Raw genomic sequence first — 21,836 nt, forward strand, 5'->3', positions numbered from 1 at the left:
CCGAGACACAAAGACCGCGGCTGGGGCCGCCCAGGGGGCGAGGCCGCGTCCCAGAGCCGCAGCCAGCCCGAGCGCCATGAGAGCCGGTGCCGGCCGCCGGCTGCCCGGGAAAAGCCCGAGCGGCCGCCTCCCCCGCGGTGCGCTGGCCCCGGCTGCAGCCCTGTGGGCGCAGCGCAGGTGAGGGCAGAGCCCGACCCAGGGCGCCGAGGCCACGGCCGCCCCAGACCCCGGGGTGCCGCCGCGAGTGCGGACCCCGGGGTGCCCGAAAGGAGGCGGGGACCGGCGGGCTCCGGAGCCTTCCCCGGGCGCGGCGATTGAGATCTGGCGGACCACGGCGGGAAAGAAGTGGGAGCCTGCAGGCCCGCGTGGGCCCGGCGCCGGTGGAGCCTCAGAGGTAACTTCGGAGAGCCAGCGACTGGCGGGGGGCGGGAGCGCACGCATGCTCGTGTGTACCGGTGCGAGGTGTGTGCGCCGTGTGCTCGTGGCTCGCCGCACACGCGCGCGGGATGTGAAGTCCCGGGCCGCGGGCACCCCTCCCCGCCTCCCCTCGGCTGCCTGCGGGGTGCCGCGCTGGGGGTTGTGATGGGAAAGGTGTGTCTGTGGTGTTGGGCTTGACCAGACCTGGTGGAGAGATCAGGGGTTCAGGAAGAGAGTCGACGCGAGAGGACCATGCGGTTTGGGTCAAGTTTTCATGGCTGAAAATTGAATCTGGTATCTTGAGGGTTAAATAGTCCAGCACTAATGTACAAAAAGCCCGACACATCAGAGGCTCCAGGTACCCACCCGAGCCGGACCGACGAGTGGATCCAATTCTTAAATTGAGATTTTCGGTCACGTCGACGTGGGATGGGATCGTTGGTTTTCCCGAGGAGATAAGATTGTTCAACTTCACCTGCCAGACGACACAGAAGCCAGGCCTGGCGGGCGGGGAGCGCGCGCTCACACGCGGCCGCCGCCGTCTAACTCGTACGCCTGCAGCATTCCTTGCCTGTTGGTCCTCTGAACGCGAGCGTTCCTCCGGGCTGACACATCCAGCCATCTAGCCAGAGTGATCGTTAGTCCACTCTCCCGAGGGTGTCGGGAGCTCCCTGTGTTTGAGCAGCTTCACTGTAACAGTGCCCACTCCAGCACCGTTGTGCTGGAAGACTGTAGCAATGTTCGACTGTTGTGTGCACGCTAGGAAGATGGTTGGTTCAGGAGCGCTTTTCAGGGGAAATTAAGGATCCTGTGGGGAAGACCTGAGCTGGGGGATCGAGAGTCTCTGCGATAAACAATAAAGATTTATCTCAGAGGTTTCCAAACCATTTCTCTTGAGGAAGTGGTGGTTTCCAGAGAGAGAGCAGAGTCCGTGCTTCTGCCCTCATGGCTGTGATGGGGACGGGCGGGTCCATAAGCTGCTCTCAGACAACTGGCAACTCTTGATGCCATGCATAAGACCTCAAGCTGTCACCACCGCCTCGCCCAGATGGAGATGTTTGGTTAATGACCCTTTTTTCCAGTCCTGTGACCACCACCATCCCTGATCAGGATGCTCTGCAGGTAGAAACTGGCAGGCTGCTGTGACCACAGTATATCTGTAGGAATGGCACCCTCACAGCAGTATTTTGAGGACAGTTGAGATAAGAGAAGGACGTTAAAGAGAATGGGGTGCCTGATGCTCTGATGCTGTAGGGAGAGTTGGACACCCCCCTTTTAGGGGCATCAGAGGAAGGAGGTGCAGGAGAGAGAAGGAGGGACCTTGCAGAATGAACAGATTGAGAGATTTTCTTAACTGGAAGGAAAACCTTGACTGTCTAGTAAAAAGAGTCTGATCTTTACTGTACTTATCTGAGAGGCTTGTATAATTCTGAGACTATGTGCAAATAAATTGCCAGGCAAATAATAGATCAAACAGTGTATTTGCATTTCTGATGAGTTTGGTGAGGAAGTGTTGTATAGCACTTAATACTTGGAAGACAGACAGAGGTTTGTCAGTGATGTGTTCTTTTTGAATTTTACAAATATAATATTCTACACCACCCCCCACCCGCCACTCTAGCCAATGCCAGAGGCAAAATTGATGTGGTTTTCCAGCTTCCAAAAGCCTTTGCCGCTTATTAACTCTCTGATACTCTCTCTGAAACATTCAGTCGCTCCTGCGAGGTTAAGATGTCTGTCCTCTCTGTCCACTGCACACAGAACGGGTCTCAGGCCAGCAGTTCTCACTCAGGAGCCCCCAGATAAGTCCTTTCTTAGATCCTGAAAAATGTGAAGCAGAAAGCAGTGTTGCAGCTATGGCTTGGTGCCTGCTGAGCTGGGACTTGATGACCAGGAGAAGAAAGGGGAAGGCCCTACTATCTGCTTCTGCCAAGTGGTGATGTGTGTTCTCAAAGTAGCCGGGAAAGATTCCAGGTTCCCCTGTGTCTGTGCCACTAAAGCCCACTGATTAGCTTTCCCCATCGACATGGGGAACTTAGCTGCAGACTTGGTATAAATTGAAAAATAAGGGGGTGGGGGTGGGTATGGAGTTTAGAGACAGGCAGAGGCAGTTGGCAGGCAGCCTCTGGCATGCATCTAACTCATGATATGACCTCAGTAAGTTACTTAAGTTTTCTGCGTGTTTCTATAAAATGAGAGAGTATCAGACTGGACCATCTATTTTTCTTTTGGACTGTGCTGGGTCTTCACTGCTGTGCTGGCTTTCTTTAGTTGTGGTGAGCAAGGGCTGCTCTTCGGTGCAGTACACAGGCTCCTCATTGCAGTGGCTTCTCTTATTGTGGAGCAAGGGCTCTAGAGGGAGTGGGCTTCAATATTTGCTGCACATGATCTCAGTAGCTGCGGCTCCTGGGCTCTAGAGCACGGGCTCAGTAGTTGTGACACATGGCCTTAGTTGCTCTGCAGCATATGTGATCTTCCCAGATCAGGGATCAAGCTCGCTTCTCCTGCATTAGCAGGTGGATTCTTTACCACTGAGCCACCAGGGAAGCCCCAGAAGGTAGGTTCTTAACCACTGGACCACCAGTGGCTAATGGTCCCATAGACCATTAGTTTTTTTCCCCTCTTCTAAGAGTAGAACTCTTTAAGTTGAATCTTATATGAAAATTAAGTACATGAAACAGATTATAGATGAAAGACTGACATGACAGCCTGTTCACTTCCCAAGGTAATTTCTAAAGCACTCTCTTGGAACCCCTAACAGCTCCAAGAATACAGTTTGAGAACCCCTAGAAGGCTTCTTTCTAGAATGTGCATATCCCCCCTCTGAGTGTCGGAAATGAAATACTGTGGTTCCCTGTTATTGTCGTTCAGTCGCTCAGTCATGTCCAACTTTTTGTGACCTATGAACTGCAGCATGCCATGTTTCCTTGTCCTTCACCATCGGAGTTTGCTCAAGTTCATGTCCACTGAGTCAGTGATGCTATCTAACCATCTCATCCTCTGTTGCCCCATTCTCCTTTTGTTTTCAATCTTTCCCAGCATCAGGGTCTTTTCCAGTGAGTTGGCTCTTCGCATCAGGTGACCAAATATTGGAGCTTAAGATGCTTTTGAACTGTGGTGTTGGAGAAGACTCTTGAGAGTCCCTTGGACTGCAAGGAGATCCAACCAGTCCATTCTGAAGGAGATCAGCCCTGGGATTTCTTTGGAAGGAATGATGCTAAAGCTGAAACTCCAGTACTTTGGCCACCTCATGCAAAGAGTTGACTCATTGGAAAAGACTCTGATGCTTGGAGGGATTGGGGGCAGGAGGAGAAGGGGACGACAGAGGATGAGATGGCTGGATGGCATCACTGACTCGATGGACGTGAGTCTGAGTGAACTCCGGGAGTTGGTGATGGACAGGGAGGCCTGGCATGCTGCGATTCATGGGTTCGCAAAGAGTCGGACACGATTGAGCGACTGATCTGATCTGAAGCTTTACCATCAGTCCTTTCAATGAATATTCAAGGTTGATTTCCTTTAGGATTGACTGGTTTGATTTCCTTGCTGTCCAAGGGATCCTCAAGAATCTTCTATAGCACCCCAATTTGAAAGCATCAATTCTTTGGTCTGAGCCTTCTTTATAGTCCATCTCTCACATCTGTACATGACTACTGGAAAACTGGAGCTTTGACCATATAGACCTTTGTCAGTAAAGTGATGTCTTTGCTTTTTAATATGCTCTCTAGGTTTGTCATAGTTTTCCTTCCAAGGAGCAAGCATCTTTTAATTTCACAGCTGCAGTCACTGTCCACAGTGATTTTGGAGACAAGAAAATAAAATCTGTCACCTTTCCCACTTTTTCCCTATCTATTTGCCATGTAGTGATGGGACTGGTTGTCATTTTCATTTTTTCAGTGTTGAATTTTAAGCTAGATTTTTCACTTCCCTCTTTTATCCTCATCTAGAGTCTCTTTAGTTGCTCTTTGCTTTTTGCCATGAGAGTGGTATCACCTCCATATCTGAGGTTCATATTCCTCCCATCAATCTTGATTCCAGCTTGTGACTCATCCAGCCTAGTATTTCATATGAGGTAGTTGCATAGAAGTAAGCAGGGAGACAATATACATCCTTGATGTACTCCTTTCCCAATTTGGAACCAGTCCATTGTTCCATGACCAGTTCTACCTGTTGCTTCTTGACTTGCATACAGGTTTCTCAGGAAGCAGGTAAGGTGGTGTGGTATTCCCGTCTTTTTGAGAATTTTCCGCAGTTTGTTGTGGTCCACACAGTCAAAGGCTTTCTTGTAGTCAATGAAGCAGAAGTAGATGTTTTTCTGGAATTCCTTTGCTTTCTCCATGATCCAGTGAATGTTGGCAATTTGATCTCTGGTTCCTCTGCCTTTTCTAAGCCCAGCTTCTGGCCTCCTAATTCCATGTCATTGACATGTCACCCACCTTTCCTGATCCTGGTAGCTGATTCTCTTTGATGTCTAGTTAACCCCCTACAATGTGGACTCCTGAAAGACCATGTCCTCTTCAGCCTGAAAGCTCCTGAAATCTAGCACTGTACCTGGCAGGGAATTAGGTACTCAGTAAATGCTTACTGAGTCAATGAGACAACAAAGGAGAAGAGTTATTTTGACTCAACAGGAGCTAATGGATGGAACCACTACAGTGTAAGTTGTAGGACAGGGACTTTGGTTTATTTGTTGTTGTTGTTTAATCACTAAATCCTGTCCAACTCTTTTGTGACTCCATGGTTTGTAGCCCACCAGGCTCCTCTGTCCATGGGATTTTCCAGGCAAGAGTACTAGAGTGGGTTGCCATTTCCTTCTCCAGGGAAATGTGGTTGTATATCAGTGCCTAGAACATGGCCTGGCACAGGCAGATTTTGGCTCATTGCAAGAAAAACCTTTAAATTGGTTAAAGTTGGGAACTGATTGCTCCAAGAGGTCATCAGCACCATGTGTGTGATGGTTATTCTTCTGCTAATAAAGATTCTCACTCTCCCTCCTTCTGGGAAAGTGGTGGATTTCAATTCCCTGAAATTGTTATTTATTTTACCTTTTAAATTAATTTTTTATTGGGGTGTAGTTGCTTTACAATGTCATGTTAGTTTCTGCTGTACAGCAAAATGAATCAGCTATACCTACACATATATCCACTCCCTTTTGGACTTCCTTCCCATTCAGGTTCTGTGCATGCGTGTGCTCAGTCGTGTCTGACCCTTTGAGACCCCTGGACTGTAGCCTGCTAGACTCCTCTGTCCATGGAATTCTCCAGGCGAGAATATTTGAGTGGGTTACCATTTCCTTCTCCCTTGTCACCAAGGTCTTGAGCCTTGTTTGGCTGGGAGCTTTCAGAGTTTTGGCAGGTGCCTCACTTTTTGTTCCTCCTTTTCTTCTGCTCCAGTGACAAAGCTCCATGGGAGTTCCCTGGAAGTCCAGTGGTTAGGACTTGGAGTTCTCACTGCTGTGCCCTGGATTCTACCCCTGGTCAAGGAACTAGGATCCTGCAAACATTTCAGGGCCTGCCCCTCAGCCTGGGTCCTAGGCTGAAGGTGGCAAGGAGCAGAACCCCTGGCTGACTCACACTGGTCACATCTGTGGATAAGAGATAAACTATTGGGGTTTTAAACTCTTGGAATCCAGGGATAGTCTTGCTACAGCATAACCTAGTCTGTCCTGATGGATGCAGCATGTAAAAGAGCTTAAGACAACACTGGTGTGTGATCAGAGCACATTGGGATCGAGTGTTATCCTCAAAGGCTAGAGGTTGCTGAGACAGAGCTTTATGAAGATTTGAACCTTGGTGTGGTTCCCACATTGAGGTGTGTAGCTGTCATTTTTGCTAGCTGGAGTGTTCCTTTGCTGATATACCCAGGCCAGTCTTTCAGAGAAGGACCCATGGTTAACCAAGGCTTCCTGGGTGGCTCAGTGGTAAAGAACCCACCTGCCAATACAGGAGACCTGAGTTCGATCCCTGGGTCAGAAAGATCCCTGCAGGAGGAAATGGAAATCCACTCCAGTATTCTGGCATGCTCAGTCAGTGGGGTCCCAGAGAGCTGGACACAACTGAGCACACATGCAAAAGCATGATAACCAGAGGCCTAATGCATAAGACACAAAGTGCTGGCTTAATAGTTTAGTGCAAATAAAGTGAATCTGATAAATGTGCTCACTGATCAGGGAGAAATGCCCATTAGAAGCTATTTTGTGAGCTTGGAGTGAAATGTAGGGGAGTCAGTGGAATGGCTGGTGTCCTATGGCTGGGACACGCAGGGATCCTCCCAGACGAGGGATTGAAACCGTGTCTCCTGCATTGGCAGGCGGATTCTTCACCACTGAGCCACCAGGGAAGCCCTGATGTTTCCTTCTTTATCCAAGTTTGAAAACTACTTGCTGAATGCACTCCATACACAAAGACACACAGATACGACCCCCCCGCCCCCCGCCATTTAATATCATCCTTAGCACGTGACTTGTCCAGCATGAATACTGTGTGATTTTTCTGGGGCTCTGTTGCCCGTGTTCTCAAGTGGGAACTTTCCTGGCAGCCTTTTTGACTGGCTTGGCCTGTGAGAACAGAGCACTATGGACGCTCCCAGCCTGCAGCCCTCCGCCTCCCCTCTGCTATGCATGTCTTCCTTGGTGTTCCTCTGTCTGCTGTGATCTTTCTTCCTGCCTCTTCCCTCGGGTCCTGGAGAGCAGTTCTGACTCCCAGAGGCTGATGTGCTGTGATGACCACGCTGTGGCCTCTGCAACATCACTGGGATTTTGAGAAAGAAAAATTTTAAGCAGGATGCTAAACATGCCTGTTTTATGGTTACTTAAGGAGACTTCAAGTAAACAGCTGAGAAAACAAACCAAAAGTCAGTAGGGATTCATGGGAATGTGAAGGGCTCTGGACCCTCCTGGAAGCCTGGAGAGTTGACAGCAGCCGTGAGAGGCCAGCTGAGACTCAGCAATGCAGCCTGTTTCTGGAGCTGGGGTTGAAGAGAATGCAGAGTCGTTTATCATTGTGGGTGCAGGATGGAGAGCAGGTATTGAGTGGGTGGGAGTGAATGGGGAGGGTAGTGAGTGGGTGGGGGTGGGGTGGGTAGTGAGTGAGCAGGAGTGCATGGGGGTGGGTAGTGAGTGGAGATGGACACTGAGTGCCCTGGGTGGTGGGCTCTCTCCCGCTCTGTCCCACGGCCATGGGCGCACTCTCTGCGCTGTGCTGTGATAGACCAGTGCTAGTCTGCACTTCCCTCTGATCCCTGAGCCCAGAAGGAGCGGGACAGTATCTTGTTCCCGTCTTGGCCATGGCCGGCAAGGAGCTGGCACGGAGCTGGGCAGTGCAGTAGCGCCGTTGTGTGAAGCAGGGACTGGGTGTCACTTCGGATGATTCAGAAGGCTCTCTGTGGGGCCGGGAAAGCCTGGCTCCAGAGCTGCTGCGTGATGGAAGAGTGGAATGATTCAGTGTCCCATCACCTCCGTGTGAGTCAACACTACGGCGTGGCCACCGGAAAGAGGCTCAGCTTAAGGACGGCATAGGGAAGGAGGAGGGGACTTGCGCTGTTTTCTGTACTTCAGTGTAAGGAGGCTTAGCTGGAGGAGCTCGTGAGCAGATTGAAGATTATTAAAAGTATCAGGGTCATCACTGCTAGGATACATCTAGTCCAGCATTCCCAAGCCACTGTCAGTGCCTCGAGGGTACCAGAGGCTCTTGGGGATCTTTATACAAGTAAATTTCAGGTTTTGCCCCACTCTGCCCGATCAGAATGTCTGGGCTCCAGTTTATTCTCCACATTTACAAGTGCTGTTTGGAGTTGCTAGAGGAAGGGGAAGATCCGAGTCAGAGAAAACATCCCCATCCACAGGAAGAATTCCGGGAGTCGCAGCCAGGTCCCGGATGGCTGAAGGACCTGGGCTGGACCAGTTCTTTGTCTTGGGTGCCCAGGCAGGCATGGGTCAGGGTTGCTGTGAGCTCAAAAAATGTGAGGTAGGGTCATGACAATGTGGCCTTCCACGTGTCCAGGATTTTAGGATAAATTCCAGGATTACAGTACAAGAGAGTCCTTATCAACATCACCAGTTATCTTTATCCTCAGCTGCTGGTCAACAGAGGGTTCTACCTGATAGGCTGGGCAAACCAGATCTTGTTTTATCAACTAGAGCAAAGCATTTGTCTTCCAAGAAGGACTGCCAGCTGTGTCTACTCTAAATATGAGAAAGTGAAGAGGACAGACCATCCTTCTTACTGCATGTGCGCTGGTTGTCAGGGGTTCAGGCCCTTTGCTAAAGAGGTTAGCCTTCACCCCACCCCCTGGATGGCCATGTCCTAATACCCAGGAATCTGTGAATATATGACCTGTCCTTTGCAGATGTGATTAAGTTCAGATCTTGAGATGGGGAGATTATGCTGGATGATCGAGGGGTTCAGAGCAAACACAAGAGCCTACAGATGGGGAAGAGGATTCAGAAGAGTTAGTGAAGGAGGCGTGGCCACTGGAGTAGAGCTCAAAATGATGTAATTGCTGGCTTTGAAGATGGACACAGGGGCCATGAGTCAGGGACTGTGGGCAGCTTCCCGGAGCTGAAAAATGCAAGGAAACAGATTGTCCCCTAGAGGAGCCTCTGGAAGGAATTCAGCCCTTGCTAATACCTGGATTAAAAAGTCCATTTGGACTTTAAGACTGTAAATCTGTATGGTTCTAAGCCACTATATTTATGGTATTTGTTATAGCAGCAATAAGAAGATCCCATATACGGGACTTCCCAGGTGGTGCTAGTGGTAAAGAACCCACCTGCGATTGCAGGAGACGTAAAAGACATGGGTTTGATCCCTGGGTTGGGAAGATCCACCGGAGAAGACAATGGCCCCCCGCTCTAGTCTTCTTGCCTGGAGAATCCATAGACAGAGGAGCCTGATGGGCTAAGTCCATAGGGTCGCAAAGAATCAGATATGACTGAAGCGATTTAGCACATAGGACAGCAATAAGAAACTATTAATAATACAGCACAACCTCTGAGGTGATGAGTATTTGCCACCTAAGTGTCGAGAGGCAACAGAATGTTGCAGACCCAGCGGCATAACTTTGACTTCTTCCGGTGGTAGTGGACTTTCTGGGCAATCTGATCAGACCTACACCTTGGTCAGTGTTTCTTGACTCCTAAAACTCTTCCCTCTCGGGGTTTCCCTGGTGGTCCAGTGGCTAAGACTCTGTGCTCCCAAAGCAAGAGGCCTGGGTTCAATCCCTGGTCAGGGACCTAAATCCCATGTGTTCCAACTAAGACCTGGTACAGCCAAATAAACAAATAAATATTAAAAAAAAACCTGTATCCTTTCTAAAATGAATCCATGAAACCCAAACTTTTCTCTTAGACTGCAGTTTTGGAAACACAGTGATAAAATTTCAACATTGTCCCCACAGTGCGTATAGTCCCTGAGACCACATAGCTATACCCAGTTATGAGATGACCACATGCAGGATCTAGAATATGCATTTACATTTATCACTGAAATGAAAACAAACAGTTAAATTAAAACAAAGTAGAAAAATGACATACCATTTCCGCCCCCCCCCGCCCCCCCGCAAATGTTATATATAGGAAAATACATGCAAAGAGGTTTGGAGAAAGTTTCCTAAATGAGAAATGAACCAGAGAGTTGTTTGTTTTTAATTTTTGGCTATACTGGGTCTTCATTGCTGTGCTCTGGCTTTCTCTAATTGCACCGAGTAGGGTTTACTCTCTAGTTGTTGTGTTTGGGCTTCTCATTGTGGTGGCTTACGGGCTTTAGAGCATGAGGGCTTTAGTAGTTGTGCATGCCTTTAGTCCAGAGAAGGCAATGGCACCCCACTCCAGTACTCTTGCCTGGAAAATCCCATGGACGGAGGAGCCTGGTAGGTTGCAGTCCATGGGTTCGCGAAGAGTCAAACAAGACTGAGCGACTTCACTTTCACTTTTCACTCTCATGCATTGGAGAAGGAAATGGCAACCCACTCCAGTATTCTTGCCTGGAAAATCCCAGGGACAGGGGAGCCTGGTGAGCTGCCGTCTATGGGGTCGCACAGAGTCGGACAGGACTGAAGTGACTTAGCAGGAGCAGCAGCAGCAGCAGCATGCCTTTAGTCGCCCTGAGGCGTGTGGAATCTTCCCAAACCAGGGATTGAACCCATGTACCCTGCATTGGCAGGCAGATGCTTCACCACTGGACCACAGGAAAGCCCAAACCAGAGGGTTCTTATCCTGTTTCCTGTCAGGAAACATTGTGACTTCCCCTCAGTGATATTTGTCTGTCCCTCTCCATCCCAACAGTCATCATCTGGTCTAGGGCCTCATCTCTTCCTAGGAAGTCAAAGGTTAGGAGGGAGGCTGACAGAGGGATGGTTTTAGGTGGAGAGAGGAGAAGTTGAGGGAGCTCCCAGGTCTCATTATTATTTCACTCTAAAATGAAATGTGAGAGGTGTCTGCTCTATTTTGGGGGGACATTTTGATAAAGATCATAGTCACCTTAGAGATAGATATTGTATCATTGACAGTAAAGTAGTAAATATTGTTTATTTGCACGTCATAATGTATAAAATGCCTTCCTGGCCAACCAAACACACCAATCATGCTTCAACCTCAGGACCTTTGCACTCACTATTTGCTCTGCCTGGGACGCTTGACTTCCTCTTCACGAAAGGCAGCTAGGCATGTGGTTGGCTGTTACCTATTTGGGGCTCCATTTAGATGTAATCTTTCCCCTGAGGACCTCTCTGAACATCTTTTAAACAATTGTAGTCCCTACCCCTGGTCCCCTACTTTCTAAAGTGAAGTGAAATCGCTCAGTCATGTCCGACTCTTTGTGACCCCGTGGACTGTAGCCCACCAGGCTTCTCCGTCCATGGGATTCTCCAGGCAAGAATACTGGAGTGGGTTACCATTTCCTTCTCCAGGGGATCTTCCCAACCCAGGGATTGAACCCGGATCTCTGGCATTGGAGGCATACACTTTAACCTCTGAGCCACCAGGGAAGCACCTACTTTCTAAACCCTCCTCTATTTTCCTCCATAGCATTTTCTACCATCTAATATACTATTCATTTTATTTGTCTATTTTGCTTATTATATGTCTCCTCACTAGCATATAAGCTCATGAGGGTAGTTTGGTTTGTTTTTTTTTTTTTAATCTGCTTGAATAGCCTGCTATATTTCCAGTAGTTATAGAAATAAAACCATGCCTGACACATGCCATTTATAAGATTTTTGAATGAAATCATGAATGTCTCCTTTGACCGTGTTAGAAATCCCAGGAAGAGGAATTGATATCTTCCTTTTCTAGCTGAGAACACCAAAGATCGGAGGTAATAATTTACTTCCCCAGGTTCCCCTTGCTGGGATTTCCTGCAAATCCTTGTTTCATTATTTTTTTATTAGAAAATCACATATTCAAAGCATTTAAGTAATACAGACCTAAAACAAAGGGAAGAAAAAAGCACCAAGGGATCATTTTTAATAACATTTTGGTATATAAGGTGTGCATATAGACAATTTTATATCATATTACAGTATGCCATTTACTGGCACACTTTTTAGCTTAAGAATACATCATTAAAAATTAAACATATCAATACATTTATTTCTTCAACATGGCTTATAGTGGCTGCATGATATTTCATCATGTTGAAGCACTACAGTTTTATATAACCAATCGTTAGCTACAAAGGTTATTGATGATATTTCTCTTATTATAAGCAACATTAAAGAGAATGTATTTGTAGCACTTTTTTTTACACGTATTTGACTGTTGCCTTGAGATAAGTACTTAGAAGTGTGGATTTATTTAAAGGATATGTGTGCTTCAGGTTTTATGCAGATTACTTCCTGTAATGATCACACAAATTTCCTATCTCTCCTTCTTTCATAATGCCTAGGAGTGCTCACTTTTCCACATTCTCCCCAACAGTGGTATGAGTCTTCTTAACCCATATCAGTTCAGCAGGCAAAACAAAACAAAAAAAGCCATAGTGTTTTGGTGCTTCTCCACCTTAGAAAGAAAATATCATTTTCCTTTTCTTTACATGTATACATCCTAAGGCAGTCAAACCCATGTGGTTTTAGTTTGCTTTCTTTGATTATCATGAAAGTGAAAGTCGCTTGGTATGTCCAACTCTTTGTGACCCCGTAGACTATAGAGTCCCTGGAATTCTCTAGGCCAGAATACTGGAGTGGCTAGCCTTTCCCTTCTTCAGGGGATCTTCCCAACCCAGGGATAGAACCCAAGTCTCCCACATTGCAGGAGGATTCTTTACCAGCTGAGCCACAAAGAATTTGTTTATTATAATTCTTTATATATTTATATAATATATAAATTATATATAATTTATATTTACATAAATTATATATATAAATTATGTAGTAAATTATATAATTGTTTCTTATAATGTTGCCCATTTTTTCCTTTGCCTTTCTCTCTTTGAATATTGTCTCTGGGACAGTTCATTCTTTCTTACTGATATTTAGAGTTTTCTATGATATGCAAAAAATTTTTGCACTCTATTTTTTTTTCAATTTCTGTGATGTTTATTGACATGGTAAGTCATTTTCATGTATCCACATTGATCAATCTATTTTATCATGGTTTTGAAATGTTGTGTGAAAATATCTTTTCCAAACCTCACCTGAGTCCTGACTCAGATTTTATTCTTTTCATTTAATCTGTTATTTATTTTTGTATATGGCAAGGAATGAATGCTAACTTAATTTTTTACAGTTGGTTAACCAATGTTTTTAATAATACTTAATTATTGACACATTTTACTGAATAAACCATTATTTTCTCACTGACTTAAAATGCCACCTTCATCATGGAATGAATCCTTAGCTACATTTGTGTATGCCTTTTGTTGGGAAGATCCCCTGGAGAAGGAAATGGCAACCCACTCCAGTACTCTTGCCTGGAGAATCCCATGGACCAAGGAGCCTGGTGGGCTACAGTCCATGGGGTTGCAAAGAGTTGGACATGACTGAGCAACTTCCCTTTGTTTCTTTCTTGTCTTTTTATTTGGCTTCATTGATTTATCTGTCAAATTATGGTTATAGGAGCTTTATAGGAAACTTTAGAATTTGTCCATCCAAATAGATCCAGAATTCTTAATTAATTAAAATAAAGCAAGTAACTATTCAGTGTTCCTTCTAAGACACAGACTTCTCACTGTAAAAATTCAAAAACAGCAAAACATAGTAACAAAAACCGGTTAATTAGTAGTTACCTTTTACAGCCTTATTTATGAAATTTTCTGCTCCATTTTGACAGGAGGTCTAAGTGGGAACTTATTTTTCCAGTTTTTAAAATTGACTTTCTTTTTAAATTAGTACCTGTTTTTAAAAATGCAGAAACGTACAGACAGTAACCCAAGAGACATCCATGTACCACTGAGATTAAATAGGCATTAACATTTTGTCATCTTTGCTTGTGTGCTAGTTTTTTTTTAAAGAATATGTGGTAGTTCAAGATCTACTTGTTCATCCTTTTGTTTAATTGCCAGCTATTCACCCCACTGGAGAAGGCAGATTCCTTCTCTAGGGTTATGGATATGGTCACCTGACATCTGACTCTGGACAGAGAAGATTGACAGCAGCTTATTTTTTTATTTTTTGTATTTATTTTTGGCCACACTTCACACATGTGGGATCTTAGTTCCCCTAGGAGGGATTGAATCCATGCCTTTTGCATTAGAAGCACAGAGTCTTAATCCTGTGCTTTCATGATCCCATGAAAGTTCTGACAGCAGCTTAATTTTTTTCTTTAAATTTACTTATTTTTAATTGAAGGATAATTGCTTTACAATATTGTGTTGGTTTCTGAGTCACCCATAGGTACACATATGTCCCCTCCCTCTTGAACCTCCCTCCTACCTCCCACCCCTTCCCACCCCTCTGTGCTTAGTTACTCAGTTGTGTCCAATCCTTTGTGACCCCATGGACTGTGCCCACCAGGCTCCTCTGTCCATGGGATTCTCTAGGCAAGAATACTGGAGTGGGTAGTCATTCCCTTCTCCAGGGGATCTTCCTGATCCAGGGATCAAACCTGGGTCTCCTGCATTGTAGGCAGATTCTCTACCATCTGAGCCACCAGGGAAGCCCTTTACATATGGCAGTGTATATATTTCCATGCTACTCTCTCCATTCATCCCACCTTCTCCTTCCTTACCCAACCTGTGTCCATAAGTCTGTTCTCTACCAACAGCAGCTCATTAACCACATAGTTCATAGTCTAGGGGGAGGATGCAACACATCATTCAGGGTCACACAGGGATTGACTCAGGAACAGAGTGAATTCGCATGGTCTGTTGAGGGCAGGCTTCACAGTAACAAAGGGCTGAGGGGACCCCTGGTTTCCATGGGAGGCTGTGATTGGCTTATTTGAATATCCCTGGGCTTGCAGGGTACCAACACTTGCTGCTTGGGGAAAAGTAGAAACTGCCAGATCCCCTTGACGAGGAGAGATCCTATCTGGGAGCAGAGTGGGGAGAGGAACTTGTGACTAGATCCTTACAGGCCCTCCAGTTGTCACCAGATGTCAGGACAGCTCTTAACATTGAGATTTAATTTTAGACCTTAAACTGCATTTTTCCTTCCCCTTCTTTCTCTCCAAAGGAAACCCTCTGCTAAACATGGTATGAATCATTTCCATATACGTTTGTGTACCTTCCTTTTTATATAAAATGTTAGTTGCTCTGTCATGTCCTTCTCTTTAGGGACCCCATTGACTGTAGCCTACCAGGATCCTCTGTCCATGGGATTCTCCAGGCAAGAATACTGGAGTGGGTTGCCATTCCTTTCTCCATGGGATCTTCCTGGACCAGGAATTAAACCCAGGTCTCCTGCGTTGCAAGCAGATTCTTTACTGTCTGAGCCACTAGGGAATCCCTTGTTTAACTTGAACCTTACCACTATTGCCAAATTGCTTAATGTTCACCAGACACTAATACATATAACCTCTTGATGAAAGTGAAAGAGGAGAGTGAAAAAGTTGGCTGAAAGCTCAACATTCAGAAAACGAAGATCATGGCATCTGGTCCCATCACTTCATGGGAAACAGATGGGGAAACAGTGTCAGACTTTATTTTTTTGGGCTCCAAAATCACTGCAGATGGTGACTGCAGCCATGAAATTAAAAGACGCTTACTCCTTGGAAGGAAAGTTATGACCAACCTAGACAGCATATTCAAAAGCAGAGACATTACTTTGCCAACAAAGGTCCGTCTAGTCAAGGCTATGGTTTTTCCAGTGATCATGTATGGATGTGAGAATTGGACTGTGAAGAAAGCTGAGCGCCGAAGAACTGATGATTTTGAACTGTGGTGTTGGAGAAGACTCTTGAGAGTCCCTTGAACTGCAAGGAGATCCAACCAGTCCATTCTGAAGGAGATCAGCCCTGGGATTTCTTTGGAAGGAATGATGCTAAAGCTGAAACTCCAGTACTTTGGCCACCTCATGCGAAGAGTTGACTCATTGGAAAAGACTCTGATGCTGGGAGGGATTGGGGGCAGGAGGAAAAGGGGACGACAGAGGATGAGATGGCTGGATGGCATCACTGACTCGATGGACGTGAGTCTGAGTGGACTCCGGGAATTGGTGATGGACAGGGAGGCCTGGCGTGCTGTGATTCATGGGGTCACAAAGAGTCGGACACGACTGAGCAACTGAACTGAACTGAACTGAATACATATAACAAGAGGTAGATACTATTATCATTCCCCTTTTATAGCTGAGGAAACTGAGACAAAGAGAATTTGTTCAAGTCACACAGCTAGTAAGTGGAAGAGCTTTAATTTGAACTTGAGCAACTGAGCTCCAGAGCCTATGACCTTTAACTATTATGCCAATCTGCCCGTAAAAGCTACCAACTATATTCTGATTTGGTTTTGACTGATATTTTCTTATCCCATTGGCATACTTGCATCCTTCCTGTGACAGCATTTAGATATGCCTGTTATAGGTAGCATTTGACTGCAGGTGTTTTTTTTTTTAATTTTTAAAAATCCACTTTGAGAGTCACAGTCTTTTAACCAGTAAATTTTCATACAGTTCATATTGTTCACAGGGTTCTCAAGGCAAGAATACTGAAGTGGTTTGCCATCCTCTTATCCAGTGGACCACTTTTTTGTCAGGAAAAGGACCACGTTTCACTGGGAAAGATTGAGGGCAGGAGGAGAAGGGGAAAACAGAGGGTGAGATGGTTAGGTGGCATTACTGACTTAATGAAAATGAGTTTGAGCAAATTCTGGGAGATGGTGAAGGACAGGGAATATTGGCATTTTGCAGTCCCTAGGGTCACAAAGCAACCTAGTGACTTAGCAACTGAACAACAACAACAAAACCAGTAAATTTAGCATGTTTACATTTATTCTGTATGATGTATTTGGAAACATTTCTGTCATCTTATTTGTAATTTTTACTTGCCCTCTTTAGCAGTTTTGTGGAGGAAAACTGCCGTGAAGGGAGAAAGGGGCCTTCTTTCAGTTAGAAATTTATTGCAGGTGACACAAGGGAGGTAGAAATTCCCATCCATAAATTTTAGATTCCTAGATGAATGCCTTCTTTTAATAGTTTCATTGAATCCAGAGGTACACTGAATCACAGTAGCATCCGTCATCCTGGGGAAAAAAAAAACACCAAAATCCAAAACAACAAGCCAGGCCAATACCCAGATGCTGCAGAGAAATTCTCTTTGTCGTGCTTTTCATGAGCGTAAAGTGATGACTGTGCCCACACTGCATCTTGGCACATTATTTCAGTGTTAGAAAGATCAATATATCATTGCATCTGGGAAAACATTAATAAGAACACCTTATAACCAAGTTTCGCTCATCCAGCTCAAGGTTTGTATCATTAGTCCTCATCAGACTTTTGGAGTGGTTGGCAAAAGGGAAGATGAAAGCTTTAAGGGAGTTGGTGGAGATGAAATTCAGAGAGCTTGTCTTCTGTCCGAAGATTCATGCGGCTGTTCTGCAAGTTATAGTCCTAAATCATGTCCTTTTCTTCTTCTCCATTTTGATCAACATCTGATGTCAACACTTTGAGCAGTTACAAATGCATAAGGTTATGAAAAGGTGGACATTCATTTGAGCCTGGCAGACTGGACAGCTGCATTAGTCAAGCTGGAGCACAATATGAGAATCACACATGGCATCATGAGGGAGTGGGGAAAAGTCCAGAATCTGATTCCAGACCTTCCCGAAGCTGTAGATGTTCAGTGGAAATAGCCATGTGTCTGGAGATGGAAAAGCCTGGAGTTCTTCTCCTGGCTGTGTGTATAAAGGAGGAGTTGCAGACAAGAGAATGTGGGCCCCAGTCTGTGTATCCCGTGAGCACATGCTCATCTGAGCTGCAGGTCCGGCCCTTCTGGCACTGTCGCTGCTCCCAGCTTCCACTGCCTGCAGAATCGAGTCCAGACACCTAGCCCAGATTGAGCACCCTGCCTTCTCTGGGTGCTCCCCTGCTTATCCTGACCACATAGACAGACTCTACCATGTCACCCCTTCATGCCTCTGCCCTCTGCCTTGGAATCTTCCCACTGTCTCCTTCCTCCAGACCATCACACACCCTCCCCTCTCCAGTCTTCAAGGCCATTGCCAATGGTGCCTCCTTGGGAAAACGCCTTTCCCAGTGGCTGGGACTCATCTCACTCTCCCGAGGTCCCCAGCCTCTGATTTCTGCTTCTCTGAGGCCTGACAGTTTCTATACAGACACTTGTGAAAATGGCAAGGTGTCAGGAGCCCTGTGACCTGGGGCTGATTATGCCACTAGCTCTCCATGTAGTTTTGAAAAATGATGGTTGCTTGCTAAGTCGCTTCAGTCGTGTCCGACTCTGTGCGACCCCAGAGACGGCAGCCCACCAGGCTCCCCCGTCCCTGGGATTCTCCAGGCAAGAACACTGGAGTGGATTGCCATTTCCTTCTCCAATGCATGAAAGTGAAAAGTGAAAGTGAAGTCGCTCAGTCGTTCCTGACTCTTAGCGACCCAATGGACTGCAGCCTACCAGGCTCCTCTGCCCATGGGATTTTCCAGGCAAGAGTACTAGAGTGGGGTGCCATTGCCTTCTCCAGAAAAATGATGGTGCTCAGCCCTATTTTCCAGTCTGTAAGGGGGAGGGGCTTGGCCTGGGGCTCACGGTGGTCCCTTGCTCAGTGTACATACTATTGCTCAGATGACTTGTATGTATGAATGTGTGTGAATGTATGAGTGTGTCTCTGTGTGTGTCTCTGGGTATGAACATGTGTGAGTATGTGAGTGTGTCTGTGAGTATATGTATCTATGTGAATGTGAGTGTATGAGTGTGTCTCTATGTGTGAACATGTATGATTGTATGAGTGTATCTGTATGAATGTGTGTTGAGTGTCTTGAGTGTGTGTCTCTGTGTGAATGTGTGTGAGTATATTGGTGTGTCTGTGTGAATGTGTATCTATTAGCATATGCCTCTGTGTGTGAACATATATGAGAGTGTCTATATGAATGTGTGTGAGTGTATGAATGTGTCTGTGTATCTCTGTGTGTGAACATGTATGAGTGTGTGTGTGAGTGTATGAGTCTGTCTGTGTGTGTCTCTATGTGTAACTGTATGTATGTCTGTGTGTGCACACACATATGCACCTGTGCACCTTCCACGGCAGATTCGCTTAGCCCCCAGAGATCTCAGGCTGATATTTCCTCCTTGCTCTGTCATCGCTAAGAGAAGCATCCAAGATCCAGCATTCAGCAAATTTGGCTTCAGACCTGGCATTTCCTTCTCTCTCTGGCCTCATTTCCGTCATCCTCCCGCACAGGTGTCCGAGTGGTGGTGCTGCACTCTCCAGGCTGCTGTGGACATTCTGTGTGAAGCCCCGGCACATAGTAGGTGGTCTGGCTGCAGTACCTGTCCTGCTCAGCACCCCACCACCACCAATTCACTTCTGTCCCTTGGCAGTGATGCTTTCCCTCCTCCTGGCACAAGACAGAGCCTGCTACTCTGCCCATAGTATCCTCAGCCCAGGCTGTGGTCCATTTGGGCCCCAGGCAGCTCACATTCCCTCCCCTCTCTTCAGTTTCCTCATCTGCTAAATGGGAGCACTCTTTCCACACCGCAGAGCTGTTTTGTGACCTGAGGAGGTAGCTGCCAGGGACTGTGTGCTGCAAGCCAGATCCTATTGCACTGTCACAGAGCCTAGAAATTGTTTGTCCATTGGCCTCTCTTTTGCTCCTTATTCCTCTCTGGCATTCATTGGCACATTGTAGAAAATCTACATGGGTTTCTCTGTGGTGATTAATCGTCTTAAGCACACAGCAGGCATGTGTCCATTGGCACAGGGGCACCTGCCTACCCTGCCAGCCGTTCATAATCCCCTAAATTTCAGTCTTAATAGAAAACAACTCAGGTTTAGACAGATCCCACTTGTGTTGCCTTTATTCACTTCAGGAGATGCTGGGGCTTGATTTTCCAAGTTCTTATTTGACCTGGGATTAGTAAAATTTTCACCACAGAAAGTAGAATAGAAAGTTGAGACAGTCTCGCAGGAAAGTGGGGTCTTGGGTTTGGGGGAGGTCCATGGGGTTGGACTGCAAGTCCAGCTCTGAGGATCCTTGCTCCCACTTGCTACTTGCAGGGCTCTGAACTTGTTTGCTGGTCTGTCAGAAACTGATAGTGAAAGAAGCCTCCTAAGACTGTTACAAGAATTCTAGAAATCTTTGAAATAATTCTAGAATTTCTGAAAGTGCTTTGTGTCCCCTGTATATAAAATCTGATGTGCCTGAGTTGTAATTGCTCTTCCCTCAGTATTTATATTCATTTGTCCTCTGCTCAGGTTTCTGTGCTTGTTTTCTTGAAGATTGAGCTTGGCAGGTTGTCCCCACCTGGAACAAACCAGAACATCCTGACACACAGCACTCTCATCAGACGAAGTGGGCAGATGGGGCAGGCAAGGAGAGCTGTGTGGGAAGATGGGGGTTTCCCTGTGACTTGTTCTGGGCAGGAGCAGAGCCTCTCAGGGCTCAGCTGCCTTTTCCATACAAGAAAATCCAGGCCACTCATCTCTGCATGTCCCTGCAGACGTTCATGGAGAGAGGGTATAGATTCTCATTGGGAGCACTGCCTTCAGGATGGAGAGAGAACCCGTGGTCCAGAGCAGCTGAAAGTTAACCCCTATAAAAAACACTGTTCCCCTAGAAAACAGGCTCTGTGTGTGTGCTCTCAGTTGTGTCCCACTCTTTGTGACCCCGTGGACTGTAACCCATCAGGCTCCTCTGTCCGTGGGATTTCCCAGGCAGGAATACTGGAGTGGGTTGCCGTTTCCTTCTCCAGGGAATCTTCCTGACCCAGGGATTGAATCCATGTCTCTTGCCTCTCCTGCACTGGCAGGTGGATTCTTTATCACTAGCGCCACTTGGGAAGCTCTGTGGCTGTGTACGGGCCAAGTCAACTTGACAATCTATAAGTCAGTCGTCAAAATGCCTTTGCTAAGTAGTGACTGGCAAGGTTCCCATGTGTAATTTGATATTTCCTTATAAATCTCAGAAATTGGGTCCAAATTTATCCATGAGAAGTTCACTTTCTCTTGTAATGCTTTGTTAAGCTTTTGGCTTGATGTTTTTCATTTTTCCATCCGAATTCATTAATGGAGATTTTTCTTTCCACTTCAAAATAAGATTAATTATTGTTTGTATGTGTGTGTCCTAAATCGCTTCAGCCATGTCTGACTCTTTGCAACCCTATGGACTGTAGCTCTCCAGGCTCCTCTGTCCATGGGATTTTCCAGGCAAGAATACTGGGGTGGGTTGCCATGCCCTCGTATAGGGAATCTTCCTGACCCAGGGATCGAACCCGCGTCTCTTAACGTCTCCTGTGTTGATTTGGTGATGGCAAAAGATAATGTGTGGTCATGGTAGGAATTTTGGAAAAGAAGGAAAATAATGAAGAAAATATTAATGTTACCTATAAAAAATAAGAACTGTCATTGAATGGGAAGGGATATGAGGGACTTTGGGGGCAATGGGAACATTCTAGATCTTATAGAGGTTTTGCTTTTAACACGGGCACACACATGTGTTACAACTTCAGCAAATACACACAAATTTTGTACACGTCATTGTATGTAAATCTTATTAATAAAAGAGAAACTGTAAACAATTATTGGACTTAGGTTAATTATAGGCACAGTGAAATCTTTAGGAGGAGGTGCACAAATGTTTGCAATTTGTTTTGAAGTGCATTTAAAAAAATAAGATGGCTTCATGAAGGGTAGATGGATAGATATGTGATAAAGCAAATATAGTAAAATGTTAATGGTGGAATCCAGATGGTGGTTATATGAGTGTTCACTGTAAAATTCTTTCAACTTCCCTGTATGTTTGAAAATTTGCATAATAAAATATTGAGAAACAAAGATGACTAATTCAGAATGAAAATCTATATTTGCAATCCAAAGGTAACA

General features: G+C 45.9%; 1 protein-coding gene across 1 annotated transcript in view; it reads left to right on the forward strand.

Moving 5' to 3' along the window:
* The first annotated feature begins 206 nt into the window (after positions 1 to 206).
* The window catches only part of MINAR1 (membrane integral NOTCH2 associated receptor 1), a 35,820-nt gene continuing 14,190 nt past the window's right edge, over positions 207 to 21,836 (forward strand). The window contains exon 1 of the mRNA XM_061394560.1: positions 207 to 394. The gene's annotated coding sequence lies outside the window, so the exon portion shown is untranslated. The remainder of the gene's footprint in view (positions 395 to 21,836) is intronic.

The sequence above is a fragment of the Bos javanicus genome, chromosome 21, assembly GCF_032452875.1.
Source record: "Bos javanicus breed banteng chromosome 21, ARS-OSU_banteng_1.0, whole genome shotgun sequence".
Lineage (NCBI taxonomy): Eukaryota > Metazoa > Chordata > Mammalia > Artiodactyla > Bovidae > Bos > Bos javanicus.